This window comes from Schistocerca gregaria, chromosome 8 (assembly GCF_023897955.1).
Source record: "Schistocerca gregaria isolate iqSchGreg1 chromosome 8, iqSchGreg1.2, whole genome shotgun sequence".
Classification (NCBI taxonomy): Eukaryota; Metazoa; Arthropoda; class Insecta; order Orthoptera; family Acrididae; genus Schistocerca; species Schistocerca gregaria.
The window spans coordinates 147,762,015-147,776,405 of NC_064927.1; positions in this window are offsets into that span (position 1 = coordinate 147,762,015).

The following is a 14,391-nucleotide window of genomic DNA, read 5'->3' on the forward strand; positions in this document are numbered from 1 at the left end:
ACTGCAAATGTAACTTCTTTGCAATGCAAACTCACAATTGTGTGACTGACGCACAATGGGAAGTGTATGTGATTTTCCACTTCATAGTGTAGCGCAATACAGTTGTTCTTGCACTACCAGTATATATTTTTTGCTTTTCAACTGTTTGCTGCATAACACGCATAGATTCTGTAACTAATTCAGTGAATTACAAACAGAGCACTCGTCCATCGCACTTTCTCCGCCTAGAAACCTTCAATGTTTGCCACAAACGAGTTATGTAGCTAATGTCTTCTACCTGATAATGATTGTGTAACTGTCGGACCTCGCAGTAGATAAAGTACGGAATTTATGACTGATGCATGCATCAAACTATGTTATTTTTGTTTTTATTTTATTTAATTAGGAGGCGAAGTTGTCACAAGATGGTTCATAATGGACCTATGTGGCAACAATGTTTTCCAGAAACGCTTGTACGTTCATCGGCCAGAATGCCGTCGTTGCCTTTAGGGGGTACTATTTTTTTTTTTTTGCGACTGCCAATTTTGCGCCATCGCGTCACTGCGGCCGCCGAAGAAGAGCAACCGCCTTCCTGCGCAAGGGAGCCAACTTAATTTACTGGCCGCTACAAACTAATTAAAGCCCAGAGTGGAACAAGTGGGATTCAGAATGAAATCCGTCGTGCGGCAAATCCCCAGACAGTCCACCTAGTCTTACCAGCACGCTGAGAAATCTGTTAAGCCGACCGCAGAAGTACAGGGTAAACAAAAGGCGGGCACTCCGCTGCCCACTGCCTCGTAGAACATTCCAGTAGCCACAGCTGCACAACACAACTTCCCCCTCATTATATTTCGCATGAAAATATTTCAGGAGTGCTGCTTTAAGCGCGAGCGAACATAGTTTGTCCTGCTCTGCTTATTTAACGTCGGAATCATATCTTCTTCTTCTGTCCTCATGCTTCTCCCTAGTTTGGTGTTTAAATTGCTAAAATCATAAAATTAAAATAAAACGCTTTATATGACTTCCTGTAAATATTATTTACTATTTGAAAAAGACACGCTTCACTTCGTATTCATCTTCATTAATTTTTCTGAGATCATTGGAGATGATCATGAAAGGAACAATAAAAAAATCGTAAAAATTTGTCATTCACTAAATCATTTCTTTACAGACTACTCGCCATTAAAATTACTACACCACGAAGATGATGTGCTACAGACGCGAAATTTAAGCGACAGGAAGAAGACGCTGTGATATGCAAATGATTAGCTTTACAGAGCATTTACACAAGGTTGGCGCCGTTGGCGACACCTACAACGTGAGGACATCAGGAAAGTTTCCAACCAATTTCTCATACACAAACACCAGCTGACCGGCGTTGCCTGGTGAAACGTTGTTGTGATGCCTCGTGTAAGGATGTGAAATGCGTACCATCACGTTTCCGACTTTGAGAAAGGTCCGATTGTAGCCTATCGCGATTGCGGTTTATCGTATCGCGACATCGCTGCTCGCGTTGGTCGAGGTAATATGGCTGTTATCAGAATATGGAATCGGTAGGTTCAGGAGGGTAATACGGAATGCCGTGCTGGATCCCAACGGCCTCGTATCACTAGCAGTCGAGATGACAGGCATATTATCCGCATGGCTGTAACGGATCGTGCAGCCACGTCTCAATTCCTGAGTCAACATATGGGGACGTTTGCAAGACAACAACCATCTGCACGAACAGTTCGAAGACGTTTGCAGCAGCATGGACTATCAGCTCGGAGACCATAGCTGCATCACAGACAGGAGCGCCTGCGATGGTGTGCTCGAGGACGAACCTGGGTGCACGAATGGCAAAATGTCATTTTTTCGGATGAATCCAGGTTCTGTTTACAGCATCATGATGGTCGCGTCCGTGTTTGGCGACATCGTGGTGAACGCACATTGGAGGCGTGTATTCGTCATCGCCATACTGGCGTATCACCGAGCGTGATGGTATGGGTTGCCACTGGTTACACGTCTCGGTCACCTCTTGTTCGCACTGACGGCATTTTGAACAGTGGACGTCACATTTCAGATGAGTTACGACCCGTGGCTCTACCCTTCATTCGATTCCTGCGAAACCATACATTTGAGAAGAATAATGTACGATCGCATGTTGCAGGTCCTGTATGGGCCTTTCGGGATACAGAAAATGTTCGACTGCTCTCCTTGCCAGCACATTCTCCAGATCTCTCACCAACTGAAAACGTCTGGTCAATGGTGGCCGAGCAACTGGCTCCCCACAATACGCCAGTCTTGATCAACTTGATCAACTTGTTGAAGCTGCATGGGCAGCTGTACCTGTACACGCCATCCAGGCTCTGTTTTAATCAATGCATAGGCGTATCAAGGCCGTTATTACGGCTAGAGGTGGTTGTTCTGGATATTGATTTCTCAGGATCTATGTACCCAAACTGCGTGAAAATGTAATCACAAGTCAGTTCTAGTATAATATATTTTTCCAATGAATACCTGTTAATCACCTGCATTTCTTCTTGGTGTAACAATTTTAATGGCTAGTAGTGTAGAATGTCGATAGAATATGGATATGCTAAAGCGTTAACGTGGAACAGATTACCGCTGGAAGAACAATAGTTCCAGTTGTGGCCAGTAGGTGCAAAACTCGAGCTGTACGCTGTGTGTATGCCGATATGACATCCACGAGGTCTTCTGACAAGAAGTAACGTAAGTGAACGGTATGGCTATCGAGAAGAGGGACGGACCGCTTTTAGTGAAACTGTTTTATGCGAACGGCGGCAATTACAGTGCTGCAAGGAACGAGTATAGCCGACTGATTGGTCCGAGGAGAGGCCGGATGTAATCAAATGGCTTAAAGAGGACGATAATCAAATTCGCAAACGGAGGTGAGGTGGTTGTGGTATCTGGAAAAGCGTCCTATCCCGGTGGAAGGTATTGACGAGGCTGCTGTTGCTGACCAGATAGAATATACTCGGGGTAGAGCTAGTGCTCGGGCAGTGACACGAGAATTTTCCATCCCACGAGAAAGTTTTGCGGCCTGTTTTACACTGGTTGCCGTACAAGATCCAGACAGTGCAGTAACTCGAACCTCATGACTCGCAGAAACGTTCTGAATTTTCTCTTCGATTTCTGGCAAGGATAGATGTTGATGACATGTGTTCAGACAGTTTATATTCAGTGATACATCACATTTTCCGATAAAGTGTGCAGTGAATACAGGGAACTGCCGAATTTCGGGCGGTACTATTAAACCGCGTGTTGTGCACTCACCATATGTGGCTCTGTGGTGTGGATTCACAAATCACCTTTATTCTTGGCCAGTTCCTCTTTGAAGAGAATACAACCAGAGGATCTGACAGGTGCACCGTGACCTCTGCACGTTATCGAGACCAACTTGAACAGCTTGTGATTCCTGCTTTGGAAGAGCGCAACAGTACGGACAACACTGCTTTCAAGCATGTTGTGCAACATCTTATGTTGCTCACCCAGAGAAAGATTTGCTTCATGCAACCTTCCACGAGCGTGTTATCTCCAGACTGTTCCCATATGCATGGATAACTTTATCTGAATACATGTGAGTATTGATTCTGGGGTTGTCTACACGAATGCGTTTACCAGGGACACGTTCGATGTCTACCTGATCTGAAGGCCAATATATAGGAACATTTTGCTCGTATTCCACCGGAACTGCCACAAGCAACTGTTGATCACGCCGATTTTGTAGATGCAGCGCCTCATCGACCTCTTCAGTGCTCTTATTGAATAAATTGTATAAACGGCGGTTAATAATAACATCAACAGTAAGGCTTTCTCACTTGTTTGATCTCGTCTGTACATTTTTCATTCCTAATCCATTGTATGTGGAAACATTTATAGTTGTCTTTCTTGCATTCGCAGCTCCTAATTTGCACCTGGTGGCCAAAATTGGAACTAATTCCAGCATAAATCGGTTCCGCACTAACGCCGTAGAATACGTAATACGTTTCGCTTCCATACGATAATTACAGCCTACATTGGATTTGTATGAGTATCTGTATTTTAATTATCACTACTCAGTACATATTCCAGAACATTAAAGAAAACCCTGGAACTTTGTAAAAAATTCTGGCACCTTAAACATTAAACAGCAAAAATTAAAGGCGCTGAAGAACACCCTGAGATTATCGAGAACATTAAAGAGTATTCTAGAGCATTTGAGACTATTTCAGAACGTTTAAAAATATACCACTTCTATTGGTGCAACGTTCATTGACTCTCATGTGCATGTCGCCTATGAGATACAATTGCAACAACTCATAAGAATCGTTTCGCAGTGGTTACGATGATCCCACTCTGTTATACGCTTGTTCCTTAATCGAAAACGCAGGAGTCAATTGATATTCTGATGCATGCATCTACTCATCACATATGTTGTATGCCGTTCTGAGCTGGAACGTATACACACTAAACAGAATAATGGAACATTAAAGAATACTCTGGAACATTCAAGAATTTTCAGGAACACTCTGGAACCTTCTCGAAACCTATGGAAGATTATGTAACATTCAAGAATATTCTACAACATTCTGGAAGATTGCAAATTACTCACGAATATTCTAGAAGGAATATTCTGGCCAGTCTCGGCCGCTTTGGCGCTCGATTCCCAGTTGATTCACCAACTGCCCGTAACAAGTCCATTGGTGCGCTGCACTATTTGAGAAACGTACCTTAGAACCCCTACCCCGACAGTTAAAGACCGAAATCCTCGTCGTGGATGGGGAATGTGCGGCGGTACCTAACGGTTGCTATTGAGTTCTTTCTTTTCCAAACAGCATTCCACACGAACAAAAGAGTTGCTTCTTTTCCTGATATTCCTCACACCTTAGGTACTTGGCTGTGCGTGGCTTTTCTTAAAAAGAATGGCTAGATGCAATCATCGGGTGGGGCTCCGCACGTCTGCTCTGAAGCGCCGTAGCTAAATCACTGCTAATAATGATTTGTAGCTGTGATCCTGGAGTCAATTGCGAATTAATAAAACACACAAAAATCTGAAACAACATATTAATGAACAATTTAATAATAACGATTTTATTGTAACGTCTGTAATTGATGTAGACGACACTGAATTGTGTTGAATAACGTTCACTCAAGAAAGGACATCTAAAATAAACGGAAAGTGGTCCTACGGTATTGAGTTAAAATACAGACTGATCCCCAAATTAGTCATTAAAGATAATCGAAAACTAAGCACACTCAGATCATACGTGAGTTGGAGTCCCTTCAAATGTTAAAGTATATTAAAGTATAGTAGCGGCCATACGCCGTCCAAAAACAGTCACCTATACCACTGAACCGCGCACCTTACTCTAGGCAGGTCTGCCTTTTTCCAGCGTTCGACACAGTGTGTCGAGAATCACTACCTTGAACTCTTCACTCGGAAAGTCTCAGTCTCCACCTGCGTTCCTTAGTTCACCTCCACTATTTGCTTTTCCTTTGGGTGAAGACCATGCCAACCAAAAATACATCGTCCTTAAACTCTTCAGGCATGATTTTATATATATATATATATATATATATATATATATATAGTTGTCCATAAATAAATAAGGTAGCATTCTTGCTCAAGTACGCTCACGTTAGATGACTGCACATTGTCCTTACATGTTGTTTAAACGATTAATCAGTCCTGCTTGACAGAAGTGTCTTTTGTTCATGTCTGGTGAACGCTAATACATTCCACTGACCACTTTTAAATTATCACAGTTTTTTAATAACACTTGCAATCAACATTTAAATAAAGTTACTAGCAGCCGGCCGGAGTGGCCGAGCTGTTCTAGGCGCACCAGTCTGGAACCGCTCGACCGCTACGGTCGAAGGTTCGAATCCTGCCTCGGGTATGGATGTGTGTGATGTCCTTAGGTTAGTTAGGTTTAAGTAGTTCTAATTTCTAGGGGACTGATGACCTGAGAAGTAAAGTCCCATAGTGCCCAGAGCCATTTCAACCATTTTTGAAAGTTACTAGCAAAAATATTAAGTGTTCCTTAAATAAATACGCAAGTATGACTCTGTACTCGTTAGCTGTGTAAATGAGGAGAATACGATGTTCTGATAAACATTTACGTAACAAAAAAGTTATAAAAGATGTTATACGTAAATATACACAATAGATCCGGATGAGCGGCTGTAAGGATATAAGCTACTGTGCAATTCTATCATCTGAGATATGGTTTGTTCCAATCACATGTTGCGATTGAAAGTTGTTAATTCAGGCGTTCATTGTAAAATGTCTACTCACTGTGAGATACTAGCTCCTGTAGCTTTAAAGACACTGCTGTGTCACTGGATGTGCCTCATTTTTCGGAGATCGCAGATGTATTCAGATTTGCACCAATATTTGTCTCTGAGTTATTGTCGCATCTCAAAGAGCTGTAACTTAGCCATCGTTAAGATTCTCTGCCACTCCGTCATTTCTTGCAGCATCTGATGCACAAAGGCCATGTGCGTAACATCAGTCTATATTCCCGTTTACCTTTGTGGCAGGAAATGAGCCACCGTTTTGATATCTGTCGTATAATATATGGCGCTCACGGTGAACGCATAAAAAATATTACTTTTCTCTTTTCAGGAAAGTTGGAATTGTATTTCTGTCGTCTGTAGTTTGGAAGCAATAAATGTCTGAAATATGTTCCTTTTTTCTTTTTCAAATAGCCCTGTGTTTTGATGTATCGAAGGCCTTCGCCTGTGACCACGGCAACCCACTTTACAGGTGTGGCCTGCAGCTTGCCCATTCGCCCCGGGAGTCACTGCCTTGGCAGAACCAGACGGTAACAATTATACCATGCCAACCATAACACACTGGATTGTTTCCGAAACTCGCCTATCTGTTTTCAACCTGAAATCCAGCTGGAAACATGTGGCTTTAGCAATGCCATGAGAAACCCAGCAGCACATGCATCTCGGACACAATTGGAAGCACTAATTTTCCTCCGCTAATCACGTGTCATCCAAACATTAATCAGATATCACTCCGCTGGGCATGTATTTAGGATGGCGCCGCTCTTCACTAGTGCTGTCACCTGAGCCAAAGGAAGCAACTGCAAAGCAGAGCGAGCACCGAGATCTGCTTCACGAATTTCTAGCAACAGCCAAAACAATCATCCAGACACCACACAGGGAACTTCGCCTCTTCGACTTAGGCTCCCGTGGAGTCGGTGCTCCAATACTGATATTCTAGGCCCTGTTGTTGACCTCACTATACGTCCGAATGGACTTTGAGTTTGCCGCACTACATGAGAAAGTGCCAGTGTCAAATGACCGTCAGACTTACTATCCCTGTCATAAACGAGTTTAGTCACTCCAGTCGTCTTGATTACTTGTGTGAGACTTATAATTATCAATCGCTTTTTCCTGCCGGGGTGGCCGAGCGGTTCTAGACGCTACAGTCTGGAACCGCGCGACCGCTACGGTCGCAGGTTCGAATCCTGCCTCGGGCATGGATGTGTGTGATGTCCTCAATTTTGTTAGGTTTAAGTAGTTCTAAGTTCTAGAGGACTGATGACCTCAGAACTTAAGTCTCATTATGCTCAGAGCGATTTGAACCACTTGAACCAATCGCTTTCATTGACACAAAGTAAGTGATTTAAACTTTTTCGCTTATCATTTATTTGTTTCCTTGTCAGAGTGTAACGCCAAGTTAATGCTGAGAAAGTTTATTTGAATAAAACGTTCTCGGTTTTCAAGCCGTGTCAATTCGAATAAAATCTTCGAGCTTTCGATGACCATCTCCGCCATCGTCGTCAGGAGTTTACAGATTCCGGGGCTGCTATGGTTTCTCGCTTGTGTAGCCATGATGACATCAGCAGCAGCCAGTACGATAGACCCACTGTGGCGTGCGCGCTTAACTCGATCCGGGCATTTAGCGGAGCTATTGCACGTGGCAGCACCGGTGACGTCAGGTGGCGCCAGGGGCAGGCGCCACGTTTAAAACTGCCGCTCCCGCGTCGCGCATCTGTCTCTGCTTTCTTTCGATGTCCAACGCCCGCCCCCATGATCTGCTGAGGGCGTACCCCTGGTCTCTGTTGAAACTGTTGTTGTTTAAACGCATCTCGGCTGCTTCCTTTATAACGGAGTCCCAATATGGTAGATCCGCTAACTCCCCGAGTTGACTTACGCGCGCACTCCACAGTGGGTCGATCTGATTGGCTGCTGCTGATGTCATCATGCCTATATAAGCGAGAAACGGTAGCAGCCCTGGCAGTCAGTGAATTCCTGACGACGATGGCGGGGATGGTCACGAAAGCTCGAGGATTTCATTCGAACTGACGCGGCTTGAAAACAGAGAACGGTTTGTTTATGTATGCCGTCACGAAAGTCTCCGAGGACAAAAAGTTCATTTGTTCTAAATAAATTCGCTGACAACGAATAACTTGGCATCAGCTGTGTTAGGTATAGATGTGCTATCTACTAGTGACGTCTGGAAATTTGTTCTGCACCGGAACTCGAAAAAGGATTACCCGTCTATTACGAGCGGCCGCCGTAACCGTTAGTTTATCCGTGCACGCCTCCTGGAGCGAACCAAACTTTGACAGTGTCTACATGGCTATATCGTGGTCTCCTACAACCATCATCAAATGCTTGCAGCTGTCCTCTGTACTCCCACACCACCCACCAGTGAGAGTGAGACTATTAAGGAATAGAGACCTGTCATGTTACCATCTTTTGTCCACATCGGCATGTAATATTTACTTTCATGTCGCTTATTGCGAGTTATGGATGTAGGAGCCAGTGAGACATATGGAAGTTAGGATCTATCCGGAAGGTGTCCACGAACAGCCTAATTGTTAATACGATCGCTAGCCATAAGAGGGAAATCCGTGTTTGAGTTCCGGTCCGGCATATATTTTCACGTGTCAACAGGTGACACTACACCTGAAGCAGCAAAAGCCAAGTTACTCGCATTCAGAAAATTTATTTCGTTGTAATTGCTGATAGCTGTCTATCATCAAGAATGCCTGTTCATCCAGACACTCAGCTGCAGTTTGTATTTTTACTTTTTGGTGTGGAATGAAAGCAAATACTAATTGAGTAATACCTGAATACCTGGAACAATCAGTTACTGGGTGCATGCCACCACACAGAACACATCAGTTCCTTTTTTTTTTTTTTTTTTTTTTTTTTTTTTGGTGGCCCTGGTTTGCTACACCTCTATACGCTATTCTAACCTGTCCAAGCCTCTTTATCTCTGAATAATTAGTCGTACCCATAACCATTTGAACCAGCTTATTCATCGCTTGGACCACCCTTTACAATTCCTTCCTCCCCCCCTCCCCCCCCCACTTCCACAAAACTTCTCTCTATTGCCAAGCTGATGATTCGTCCTATCAAAGGATCTCTTATTTTAGTCAAATTGTCCCAGAAACTTATTTCTCGTCCAGTTCCATTCACTAACCGTTCCTTACGTGATCTCCCATCTATCTCCTGTTTTCTTCTATAGCACAACATTTCCGAAGTTTGTGTTCTCTTCTTGTCTGAACTACTTATCATCCAAGTTTCATTTCAGTACAAGCCTATTCTCCAGACACACATCTTCACATAACACTTCATAACTCTTGAATTTCTTTTCGATGTTAACACATTTCTCGTTTTCAGAAACTCTTTTCTTGCTATTGCCAGTCTGCATTTACATATTCTCTACTTCGCCCACAACATCTTCATTTTCTGCCCAAATAGCAAAACTCGGCGACTATTTTCAGTGTCTCATTTCCAAACCTAATATTCTGAGCATCGCCTGATTTAATTCGACATTCCATTATCCTTGTTTTACTTTTGTTGATCTTCATCTTATAATTACTTTTCAAGGCACAACACAATTCGTTGAACTCCTCCAAGTCCATCGTCATCGCTGAGAGAATTACATTGTTATCAGCAAACCTCTAAGCTTTTAATTCTTTTCGTTGAATACTTCCTTTCCAAATTTATCGTTTCTTTTAATGCTCCCTCAGTGAACAGACTGAATAATATCTGATATAAATTCCATCTCTCATTCCCTTCTCAATCGGACTTGGCTTGACTTAAAATCTGCAGTCTGCTTTCTGTAGAAGTTGGAAGTAAAATTTCGTTCCACATATTTTATCACTGCTACTTCCACAATTTAGAAAAGTGCATTCTAGTCAATAATGTCAAAAGCTTTCTACACAAATACCACAAACGTGGGTTGTCTCATATCCTTTTTAGCAGGTGTCATGGCTGACTCATTTTTCAACTTAGGTCTTTCATTGCTCTGTCAAATTCTTCTCGCACTATCAAGTCTCCCATCTCATCTTTATGTAGTTTCCCACTCTCTTCTACATTATTTTGAAATTCTCTTCCCTTTCATAACCCTTCTGTTCAAGGCTTTTACATTCCCCTACTTTTCTTAGTACTAATTTGCCATTTGAGCTACTTAACTTCATAGCACTGGTTGCCTTTTCCCCGAATGTCTCTATACGTTTCTTCTAAGCGGCATCTCTCTTTCTCGTAGTTGAGCATGCTTCTACAGCTTTACAATAGTTGTCTATTCAATCTTGCCTACCGATGTTGGTCTTGAAGTCAATCTTACGAACTTGTATTAAGCATTATTTACATCACCTGTGATATAAAAACTTGAGTCTGATCAAAAATCGAATTTCGCAATCGATGGTGAGTCGTAGGACCACATTCATGTCGCTTAGTGGCAGCTTTCGGTAATTGCAAGATTGACGTCTCTTACTCAAAGCGGAACAGGAATGTCACAGTCCTAAGTTTGTTGCTGGTACGACGAAAACAAGATGTACTTCTGATTTTGTGGAAAACAGTGACGACGGCACGTTCTGATCTTCAGCCTTTGCAAATGTCATAATGCAACTATCGTTTCCAGGAAAATGTGCGTTGAAGTCAGTAACGCGACGTTCCATCCTAAACGTCAAATAATATTGACTTAAACAAATATTGTCATTGTTATCGACTGCTTGTAATGCAAACAGATGACAATAGTATTGATTCCTACCTTTAACTTTAACTACAAAGTAATTATTACAGCGGATGTTCGCAGACATGTTAGCAGATAAACGCATCTGCGCAGGCTCTCATCTGCAAAGTTGTCATTACTATAGATCTCTCATTCCGGCAAATCGAGTAATGTCTTAAACGTGGCACGCGTGATACGACACTTAATAAATGAGAGTATCGTTCTTACCATCTGGCTGATTTTGGCGCAATCACAAAACCGACATACTTGCACATATAAAGTAGTGTTCGTGAAGTAAAATCACATGGACACAAAGTTCTTACCTTACTTCAAAATTGCCACTCCGTTACCCTCCGTTCCTTTCCATCACACTGTTGAGAGTGCACTAGAGTGCCGCCTTTTCCCTCAACACTGTCTCCTGCTTGTTTACATAGCAGTTGGCTGCCAGTACAATGGCTGGAGAAACTCATCCTTCCCATTGCAAAAGTAACAATATATATCGGGAATGCAAAATGAAACGATTGGGTGTTTGTACAACATTACAGTACAGATAGAGAGAACATTTACGACGAGATTCATACAAAAGGATGTCACTTTTAGACTATCTATCGAAAACACATGTTTACATAGAACAAACACATGTTTACATAGAATACGTAATTGTACAGATAAATACATAAAAGCAAACTTACAGAAGTGAGAGAAAATGTTTAATAAATAGAATAAGTAAATTAGATTTTCCTAAATTTAAAAATAAGTTCTATAGATAAATGAAAATATGGGTCGTATTAAAATCTACCTGCTTTTCCCTGCAATATTAAGAAAACTGACGATCACTTTACGAAGACGAATGTCTTAAGAAACCAAAAGTGAAGACGCTAATTGAGGGAGGAGATAACCTATACTCATCAAAGTCTTCAAATGTTCCGATCATTCGTTTGGAACTCCACAAGTAGACGTGATTTACATCAGCTTCTAACTCAAAACCACACTCATATACAGGAGAATAGTAAATTCTGGTTCTATGAAGATGTACAGGAAACGAGGCATGGTTAAAGCGGAATCGAATGACCAGTCCAAATGCGTTCTCATAAACCACGGCCTTGTGAGAATTTGAAGTCGTAAAGCCGCATAATATCCACCTTTAGTTTGTTGTGGGTCATTCCAAATCTCTTGCCATAGCTGTTTTATGTGGCTCTTGACTTCATGTCAAGAGTATGTATACAGTAGTTTCAAATCAAAAACAATTCACGCAGGTGCAGCTTGCTTCGCTAAGACAACTTTCTCATTATAACGGACTCATTTCGTAGGAACACAAACACATCAGAACGGTTGTCTGCCCTCTCCGTTTACAACGAATATATTCCAATAACACATCCAAAATAAAATGATTGGTTGGTTTATTCCATCTTCGGTGTTGAATACTTGTAAGGAAACTCTGGGAGTCGGATAAACACGTCAGGTCACGTGAGGAGGTATTAGCCATCCCCTTAAAAGCACATACCGGTTGCATTTCTATCGCTGTTAAATGGCTTAGAACTGGTAACAGGCGGTGATGTGACCCTTATAACTAGACAATAAAGTCGCAGGACTGGCATACTTTATTTTTCTTTCTCTTCTCTCTCGTTTTGTTATGCAATTAACTTTGAAAAGCGTCATTGTGTTATAAAACGAAACAACCCTTGCGTCCTGTTTCTGGGGTGTGCAGATATTTCAGTTCTGGTGTGGTTTGTGGAGAACTGTAATTTTCTTTTTTTCTTTTTTTTCAGTTACATGTTTTCAATTGTTTTGTTAAACATTTAAAGGATACGCAAATAGTAGAAATATAACATTAAAGACAATATTTATGTGTAAATATTTTTCTAAAGGTGGATTAGGAGCTACACTAGGTATAGCAAAGAAATATTTTGTTGTTGAGGAGAAGGAGGACGCACAGTCAGTCAGTAGCCAGCACTGTCTGTGAGCGGCAGTGGCTTATAATGATGGAATCCAGCATAAGAATGTAGCCCAACATAAATAGTAGCAACATGATGAGAGTGTTTTACTTCTTTTTTAAATTATTCATTCCCTACTCATGATAACTGTTGAGGAACTTTGTTCTGGGGGAAGCCGTTTATTTCCATGCAGCATTAGCTACAAAATTTTATCGGGGACACTGGGAGAGAGAAAACAAAATGATAGTCCGCTCATAAACTTACGAGAACTACATCGACAAGTGTATATCCAACAACAGAGGTAAGCGCAAAAACTTTGTAAAGTACAACTCTCGAAATTTCTTGAATTATTTTAATTTTCACATTATTTGTTGTAAGTGATAAAATGCATAATTCAGAGATTTCGTTGCTACTTTATCCACCGAAGTAAAATATTAAAACACTGACTGAAATAATTAACGGTTTCATAATGATAATTTTGAGGCGCATATTTTTTCATTAACACAATTTCTAAACGGAATTCTGTTTTAAAAGAACATAATTTCGTTTCATGGTATAATTTGGTAGAATTACGTATTTAAAAGTCATCATGATCATCATCACGTCACAGTACCGCACTTATTGCACAATAATTTCAATGTGATATTCTGTTTTTACAATTAGCAATATTGCTTTCGCGTGAGCTTATTAACAATGTAGTGTGCATTAGCACATGTGTGATTCCTTTTCTGTGTCTACGTCAAGTAATCTGTTATGCAAATGCAGTGCTAAATGTTCTTATAAATCATGGCCCACACCTCCATCAACCTCACTAACTGAAATATTTCATTTCAAAAATAAGTTTTTGTAGGTGCAGTGCTCGTACTACGTGTTTCTGACAATTGCCGCTTTAACACAAAGTTGGATGTCCGATTACCTTATGGTCCATATTCCTTCCAAGAAAAATGTTTACACAATAACACGCTCCGTCCCTGACGTAAATCATGATAATGAAGTGGTGTATACACTCCTGGAAATAGAAAAAAGAACACATTGACACCGGTGTGTCAGACCTACCATACTTGCTCCAGACACTGCGAGAGGGCTGAACAAGCAATGATCACACGCACGGCACAGCGGACACACCAGGAACCGCGGTGTTGGCCGTCGAATGGCGCTAGCTGCGCAGCATTTGTGCACCGCCGCCGTCAGTGTCAGCCAGTTTGCCGTGGCATACGGAGCTCCATCGCAGTCTTTAACACTGGTAGCATGCCGCGACAGCGTGGACGTGAACCGTATGTGCAGTTGACGGACTTTGAGCGAGGGCGTATAGTGGGCATGCGGGAGGCCGGGTGGACGTACCGCCGAATTGCTCAACACGTGGGGCGTGAAGTCTCCACAGTACATCGATGTTGTCGCCAGTGGTCGGCGGAAGGTGCACGTGCCCGTCGACCTGGGACCGGACCGCAGCGACGCACGGATGCACGCCAAAACCGTAGGATGCTACGCAGTGCCGTAGGGGACCGCACC